Below are 9616 nucleotides of genomic sequence, written 5' to 3' on the forward strand. Positions count from 1 at the left end.
AATCATCCTAAAGTTTCACACAATAGTGAGCCTTCTAATGTGGATTGACAGAGAAATATTATGTAGAAACTTAATGTACTTTAAGTATAAGAAACACAGGGATAGAGTTATAATTTAGCAATAAATCTGTGGGCTTAAAACAGACACTTGGTTATTTTAACAAACATAAAGATGACACAGTAATTTATAGTAGAAACATCTCATAAAACAAATAAAATGAGTACCACTTTCTAGAAGAATTGCCAAAAAATGTGGAAAAAATGAACATATATATGGAACTATTCACCTTAGCGATTGAATAATTTCTCATAGATTCATTAGGTAAGCCACTACCATATTTTCTAATTAACTCATAAAACATGCTCTTCTGGACGTTTTTCCCACTTAGTAAAGACTTTTGTCTTTACTAAAGACATTTATTAAACATTGAATTGTATTAACATACTTATATTGATGCTATATTTGTTATATTAATCATATAATATTTTCCTCTTCTTGCCTTTAGATCTATAGACTTGGTTACCTCAGAGGAGGAATGGAAATAAATTTGAAAGTATTGGTTTATTTTATTATGTGGTTTTATATTTTTGGAGATTACATACAATTTGGAGATTACATACAATTTGCTAATGATTATGGGCTATTAAAATTATGGATCCAAACAGAGGTAACCAATGCAAGGCAGAGGAGGTATAGGTATTTACACCTACACTTTGATGGGATGTTAATTGCACCATAAATATATGTGCTTACTCTTTTGACATGGATGACTAGGAAAGCCTTATAATACTTTAGGGGATACCTGGGTTTAACATGAGTATGGAACTGCATCACAGCAGAACTGCTGCTGTTATGAGCACACATAGGAAATCCTTATTATAAAAAATAAAATAAAATAAAATAATAAAAATAAAAAGTAGTTAAGTGTTTTCATCCTGAGGGCCCAACTTACAATTGGGGTCCAGAGTCACAGTTTCTGTAGAGGGAAAGCTAGAGCTAAAATTTTTCTACTGACTAGGACATTTGAGTTTCAGCAACAAATTACTATTATGAATGAATCAATAAGGCATATATTATCAAAAGACAGTTTACACCATATTTTTCAATAATAAATAAAATCATTATAAGAAGGCTTATGCATAGAGAAAACAACAAATGATGTTGCAAATTGAATTCTTAAGTATAATTTCATAAATATAAGTGAAAAGAAAGTTTTCTTAAAGAAGTTTATTAGAAGATATTTCCATTTCAATAGCACAATTACCCTTTGCACATCATGAAATTCCACAGCTGTCTGAACACAGACCCACACCTCCACATAGCTGCCAAAGCCAGGACCCTGTTTGAATCTGTAAGTATGTGGCCATGTATCCACGGAAGTCTTACTCACCTACACCTAGACTGCATATTCTGTCTCAGGACATTGATGTTTTTGCTCTCAGTCCATAAATAATCATCTCATAATCTTATCATCACTTTTCCTTGCCCTGCTCCTATCCTTTCATTTTTCTCCTATGAATACCAATATCTTGCCACTCATAACTCAGTCCAAATTTTCTCACTCATTACACTCTTGCCTGGTTTTCTCCACCATTTTCCTCCTTTTGTCCTTACTAGTAGCCTTCATCCTCAGAGTCTGTGTCTCCTTCACCTCTTTTAATAAATGCCTCTTTTTTCTAAAGTTTTTACTTACCTTTATTTAAGTGCACTTGAACTAAAATCTAATGATGTATCACCTCACTGTCCTCTTCTCTGATGATTACTTTCTTCCATTGTCCTCCATTCAGTAGGCTAATAACCACTTTAGATCATTTAATCAATCCATTGTCTGCTACTCTTCTAAACTCCTGGTCATCATTTTATATATCTACTGCCCTGCAGGTCCATTTCCAGCTTCTCAGCTGATGGGCATCTCTTCAGAGTACTTTGTCATCATCACAGTGATTTCAGTGGCCATATCAATAATTCCCCAGACTCTTTAACTGTCTTCAGACATCAGATATCTCCTAGATATGACAGACACCTACTTAAGTAGGCAGTTCCTGTGCTATTCCCATATTTTAATATATTTTGGGCAAATTAGGAAGCTTCAGCTGTACATTTGTTTTCTGTTGCTACTGTGCCAAATGACCACAAACTTGATAGCTTAAACAACTGACACATATTCTCTGCAGTTCTGAAGGCCATAAGTGTAAAATGGCTTCCTGGGTCTAAAATCAAGGTATCTTGATTTTTTCTAGAAGCTACGGAAAGAATCTGTTCCTTGCCTCTTCTGGCTTCTTGTGGAAGCTATCACTACTTAGCTAGGGCTGTACAACATTGTCATCACATTGCCTTCTCCTCTTCTATAATCAAATCTACATTTGCCTCCAATTTATAAAGACCCTGTGATTACAGGTATGGCCCACCCAGATAATTCAATATAATCTCCCTTTCTCAGAGTGCTTAACATAATCACATCTACAAAGTTACCTTGCCATATAAGGTAACATTCACATCACAACCCTTAAGGTAAGGATTAAGATGTGGATATTTTTAGGGGCAACTATTCAGCCTACCCCAAGCTAACTGGCGCCAAGCACACCATGCTAACCATCAGGAAATATCTTCAGTGTCGATGGCAGTAACAGCACAGACAAGGAGGCACTTTTCCAAATAATGTTGGCATAGTAGGGCATCATTAGGCACTAAAGGGGAAGGAGGAGACAGTGGCAGTGGCAGCGGCATTAGCAATGTGTCTATCCATCCATATCGTGATCATTCTGTATGATCTGGCTGTCCTGGTAAACACAGGATTAACAACTTTATTTTCACTTCATTTTTCTTTGTCCTGGTGTCCCACAATGGCCAATTTCTCACACTGTCCTTCCTGCATTTCTTCTCTCCACCTAAAATATCTTTCTTTTCAATCTTCTACCTATTCCTGTGCTAGCCATCTAAATTCCCAAAGCTTCATTGAATCCCTCTCTACCCTTTCCCTCATATGCTGGTCTAATTTCTCCCTTCTCTAAATTTCTGGAATCATAAGCACATAGTTTAACATTTCTTACCAGATGTGATTATATATATTCATATAATTATATATATCTCAGTTGTATGTTTCTTTCTATAGAAACAAGTAGAATGTTGTACACATAAGAGGGACACTTAGCAAATATTGCGTCATTCATTGATAGATTCAAGTTGCTCATGAGGTTAATTGGAGAAATACAGAAAATTATAAAATTCCAGATCATTACATTGTTGTGGTGAATTTAGCCAAATGTCCATAATAATAAGGTAAGATCATATGTATATGGCTATAAATAATAAAAATAATGAGAATAATAAATGTTTTTTAGAGTTTTGATTTTAATTAAAGAGTTAAATAAAGAGGCATTTTAGATAATGCTGCTGTTAATATCCATATTTTCACATAGTAGCTATAACTATAACTACCATAAATATTTTTTTAAAAATTTAGGACTAAAAAAATCTGGTTTATGAAAGTAAGTTTATTACAAGGATGAGAAAACAACTCCACCTGGCACCCTTGTCTATATTGTTCAGGAAAATTTCTTCCACAAAGAACCTGATTAAATACTTGATATTGCTCTTATAAAAGCAGTTTTCATTCTAGACTATTCAGAGATTAGGTTATATACTGAACCAAGAAATTTCATTTTTTTAAATCCTAATATGCATAAAAACTAAACTTTAGGCTATTCTGGGCATGGGCTTCATTTGTTCAGGATAATTATTTCTCCATGATACAGACATGTATGGATATACAGATCATGTACATATACAGCCCTAAAGAAAAAGAATAAATAACTGCAAAAGATGATTTTTGAAAAATCATTATTCAGCTTTTTAAAAATGCAAATGAAAAATCTGTCTCAATAACAGCCAAATGGCAGTGAATCTTAAATATCAATTTTTTAATATGTCAAAGTGACTTTCATTATTTCTTCTTAGTACATAAAAGCCATTCTACAGAGAGCTTTGTTCCTATATTTTGTATTCTGTATTATAATAAAATAAGAAAAAATTTCATCTCTGTCTCTTACATACAAATAATCCTTATCCTTAACTTTACCATTAATCTTAGATATGTCAATAATAATTTTCTCTAAACTTAATAAAACTACTCTGTGATCCTTTCTAAAAAATAACTACAAAAGCTTGCATGAGTGTTTCCACTCAACATGTTTGTCTCAAATTCAGTTTTTAACTATTTGAATTTTTTTCATTGTGTAGTACATTTAGAATTTTAGCTATTACAAAACTCTTGTATCTGATTCTTTTTTTTTTGTTTGTTTGTTTTTTTTGTATCTGATTCTAAAATGAGGCAATTCCTTAAATGAAACATATGAATTATAAACTGATAGAAAATGCACAGAGAGTAATACAGAGAAAAATGGAGAAGACTATACGTGAGCTGAGGAAAAAATATTCTGACGTGAAATAGCCACAAAACAGAGACATAGAAAAATAGAAACATGATTTGGATACTTATCTTAGTTCTTCATTCCCGTATATCTCACAAGTTTAGGGCAGGAAAGCTCCTAAACCTGAGAATGTAAAAAGAAAGTCCTAAAAGTTGCATTCACAATCTTTTAAAATAAAAGTGGAAGAAGTTGCGCAGACACAGTGCATTTCAAAATAGAAATTATGACACAGACAGTAAAAAGTGATAACCAGAGGCAAAGAAAACATCTTAAAATCAAAAGCTAATTACTCAGTATCTAAGTTTATGAGCAGGAATATAGCTTGCTAGGATTTTTCAAGTTAATTTAAAAAACACGTTTAAGTGTTTTCGCTTAAATTAGCTAATAATTTTAATGAATTAAACAATTCAGAAAATTAGCTAATAATTTATCTATTTTCATGTTAACCCGCAAACAACATGTTGTTGGAATATATCCAATTGTAACTTAGTTCTGGTATAATTGTTGTCATTACTGATTAGAAAGGAAAAAGTGACTTAAAAAATCCCTAAGCAATAATGCCTAAACAATTACTTGTAAACTACCAGTGCCACTCATGAAAACTGCACATATATCAGAATATCTCCAGATTTGAAAGCAGATGAATCTTAAGAATTTAAATCACCTTCTAAGATGAATTTTACAAAGTAATCAAACTAGCCTCTGACTTCCAGATAAAGGTTCCTGAATAAAAACATGCATTATTTTTACTTCCTCCTAAAACTTGATTAAAACTTCAGTGGAAGTCTTTGGAGCTCTTTGAGGAAGATGCAGTTGCAGGTCCAGGGGAGCTCTGGGCACCAGCCTCCTACTCCTAACTCACCACTGTTCACTCTCCCTTAGGAACAAATGGGTCAGGAAACTGTGCAGCAGCCATGGCTTTCAAAGACATCGGGAAAACACTCGTGGAACCAGAGGTGGTGTTTCACCAAATCAGAATTACTCTAGCCAGTCGCAGCCTAAAATCTTTGAAGTTACATGCTGACTTGATCAGAGGAGCAAAGGAGAAGAATTTCAAAGTGAAAGGACCAGTTTGGATGCCTACTAAGATTCTGAGAATCATTGCAAGAAAAAGATCCTTGTGGTGAAGGTTCTAAGACTTAGGATTGTTTTCAGATAAGTATCCATAATCGACTCACTGATTTGCACAGTCCTTCTGAGATTGTTAAACAGATTACGTCCATCAGTATTTGAGCCAGGAGTCGAGGTTGAAGTCACCATTGCAGATGCTTAAATCAACCTTTTAAATTAGTTATCACTTGTTAAAAAAGAAAAGTATTTCAATGAAAGTCTCTTAAGATATAAACCCACTAAGGGATCCCTGGGTGGTGCAGCAGTTTGGCGCCTGCCTTTGGCCCAGGGCGCGATCCTGGAGACCTGGGATCGAGTCCCACATCAGGCTCCCGGTGCATGGAGCCTGCTTCTCCCTCTGCCTGTGTCTCTGCCTCTCTCTCTCTCTCTCTCTGTGACTATCATAAATAAATAAAAATTAAAAAATAAATAAACCCACTAAAACATATTGAGAGAGGAAAACAGCAACTAATTTAAAAGCTGGAAGGCGAATGGACAGTTAACTTAGCACATTGAGAAAGGTGAATCTTAAACCCATAGTATAAAAAGTCAAGAAGCAATCTCATTTAAACATAGAGACCTAAATACCTAAGGAATTGGTAGAGTAATATTTTTTAGAAATGGATTAAATGAGCACTAAAAGCATAAGATTTGTTGAAAACTTAAACAGCATTAAGACTTAGCTCTCCTTCTCCATTCCAAAGTCTATAGGTTACCATTTCTCTCTTAAACTAGCAGAAAACTACAAATATATTTTTGACAGCTTTACTGAGATAAATTCATATATCATAAAATGTACCCATTTAAAGTATAATTCAGTGGTTTATAATATATTCATAATATATTCATAGTTGTGCAACTGTCATCATAACTTTAGATCACTCTTATTACCCCAAAAAGAAACTCAATACCCATTAGCCATCACCCTCCAATCCCCCTTCCTTCCAGCTCTAAGAAATCACTAATCAAATTAATTAGAATACATTAAATTTTAAGGTAATTAACATCTAATTAATTAATTAAGATTAATCAAAAATTTATCTCTGGATTTATCTAATATGGACATTTAGTATAAATTGATTAATTCACTGTGTCCTTTTATAAACTTCTTTCACTTGGTATGTTTTAAGGTCATCTATGTTGGAGCATGTGGCAGTATTGTCCTTTGTATTGTCAAATAGTACTCCATTGTACATATATATCACATCTTATTTACTTGTTTTATCACTGATGGACATTTGAGTTGTTTTCACTTTTTTATATATTATGAACAAAACTACTATCATTTGTGTATAAGTTTTTGTGCAGACATGTTTTTATTTCCCTTGAGTATATACCTAGGAGTGGAATTTCTGTGACATATGGTAATTGTATGTTTACTCTTTTAAGGAACTGACAGACTGTTTTCAAAAGTAGCTGCACTACTTATATCTCCACCAGCAATGCATAAGATTTCCAACTTCATATCCTTACAAAAACTTATTATCTTTTTCATTTAGCCATCCTCGTGGGTATAAAATGATGCCATTGTGTTTTTATGTGCATTTTAGAGGGTGTGTATTTTTTGAGATAGTACCAAAGTCTCTTGTCCCAGGAAGTTTCACACATACAGCAGAATTAAGTGAAAATGTATATACTAACATCGAAAGCTCTATTCTATTTTTTTACTCTGTCTCTAAAACTCTGGCAGCTGTATATATATATATATATATATATATATATATATATATACATATATATACATACATATATATATATATATATCACCAAGCTGGTAAATGGGCAAAATCTTCAGGTGTCTGAATAGCTTTGGATAAAGAATATAAGACACAGACACCAAACATTTCCAAAATAAATATCCCACAATAAAGTTAAAAATTGATAAGCCCCAATCATACAGTCAGAACTTCCCATCAACTTTTAACTTGCTCTAATTTTAAATATGTGCTTTCAACCAAGTATTACCAGACATTTTAAGAAAACCTATAAAGTCAAAGACAAACCAAGCAAAACAGGAAAGAAGCAATTTGGATTAAAAGAAAAAAATAACAATGCAAGGAGAAGAAAGCTTAAAAAAAATGATAATAAATCTTCACTACTATTAATACCCTGAGAGAAATGTTACTGCATCCAAGAGCCGTAAAATATGCTATATTTAAAAAACACTCAGAAAACAAAAAGTAAACGCTCTTAGGTTTACAAAAAGAAGAGTAGACATGAAAAAATCAGTAGGAAATTTGGAAGAAGGAATTGAAAAAATTTCCTAGAAAGTATGCCATAAAGGCAAGAAGATGAAAAACAGGAGAATAAAGTAAAAAATAGTAGAAGGTCTTCATTAGACTCAATATCCAATTAATAGATGTTCCAGAAAGAAAGAACTGAGAAAAATAGAGAAGTCAGTTAAATTACTCAAGAGATTTTCAAAGCACAGAAAGATATGAGTGCCCAGTTTGAGAGAGTCCAGAAAGCACCCAGTAAAAATATAAAAAATAGACTCATTCGGAGGTTCAGAGGCTTGCCATCATGAAATTTCATAACACTGGAAACAAAGGTATTCTTCAAGATTTAAAAAAAAAAATAAGAAAGGAAAGACAGGCTTTCTAGAGGCAATATTGAGGCAGTGAAGAGTGTAGTAAATGTTTTATAATCTTCTCAAACCCCCTCATACAAAAAAAAGCAGTAAAAGAACAATTAAAGCACTTGAAGAAATGATATCTTCAATAAAACCAGGTAATAAGGAATTCTCCTGAGTATTCAGATGAAGCCAAAATACCAAAAACAACACAGGTCTTCTAGCTTCAACAGCTATACAATGTTATTGGGAAAGAGATAAAAAGTGAAAGGATGTTATAAAGCCACAGGACACAGTAACCACCAATAAATACCTAACCCTATAATGAGAGGACCACAGACTGAATGAAACTTCATGTGAATAAATTTGAGAACAGCTAATAAACTTTGAAGAAGCCCTTCAAATAAGAAGTTAGTGTGCAAAGGCTTCTGGGACACCACTAATGGAAAAACAAGAAATTCAAACAATGCAGAAGAGACCAAACCGCTAGTGGAATGCAAAAATATCCAATTTTGTAGAATATCCATCCTTGTAGAAGGATGATCTACTCTTAAGTGAAACTACAGAAACAGAAATCACATTAGGAAAGGGAAGAAACACTGGGGATACTAGGGAGAGATAAAGCTCAGATACTGTGTGGCAGAAGAGATCAACAGAGCATACTGTACTGGAATAGCAAACAAGAATGTTTAACAGTGAGATTACCATGAAAAGCAAGGCTGGTAAAGCTCTAGACAGTACAGTAATAGAGACAAGAAACCTACATGAATCATATCAGGCTAAGCCTCACAAGGTGTATAAGTGACTAAAACATGTAGATAGATGATTGATACTGATAGAGAGATAGAGAAATGGAGAGAGAGAGATAGAGATAAATATAGATTGGATAGACAGGAAAGCTCTTGAACCACAAGGGACATTATCTACCATGGCCAAGTCATACCTCCCATATAGAAACAACCTCCTAATAATCCAGGAAGTGCTATCTCATTTAAACATGTGAAACAAAAAAATAAAAAATAAAAATAAAATAAGCATGTGAAACAAAATCACAATCAAATGAGAGATATAATATATAAAGATTGTAAAACTCAAGATGAAAATAATCCAAATGATGTTCCAGCAGCAGACAATTGAAAAATACTAAGAAAAATATGACTACAAAGAAAATGAAATTAGCATATTATTTAAGAAAGGGATACAAGAAATTAAGAAAATGATCAAAGCTCTGGAAGAACAGCATTGTCAAAATTAGAACATCTCAGATAAAATGACCAGACAACAGTAGGTTATACATTTTTTTTTAAAGATTGTATTTATTTATTTGAGAGGGAGAGAGAGAGCAAGTGCACTCACAAGCAGGAGGAAGGAGAGAGGCAGAGGAAGAAGTAGACTCCCTGCTGAGCAGGAAGTCCCACAGGGGGCTTGATACCAGGACCCTGAGATCATGACCTGAGCTGAAGGCCTACGCTTAACTGACTGAGCCACTCATGTACCCCAAGGA

At 33.5% G+C, this 9616-nt stretch overlaps 1 pseudogene; it reads left to right on the forward strand.

Annotated features, from left to right (window-relative positions):
• The first annotated feature begins 5316 nt into the window (after window positions 1–5316).
• LOC112658576 (40S ribosomal protein S20-like) lies at window positions 5317–5703 on the forward strand (annotated as a pseudogene).
• The last annotated feature ends 3913 nt before the right edge of the window (window positions 5704–9616 follow it).

Source organism: Canis lupus, chromosome 12, assembly GCF_003254725.2.
Source record: "Canis lupus dingo isolate Sandy chromosome 12, ASM325472v2, whole genome shotgun sequence".
NCBI lineage: Eukaryota > Metazoa > Chordata > Mammalia > Carnivora > Canidae > Canis > Canis lupus.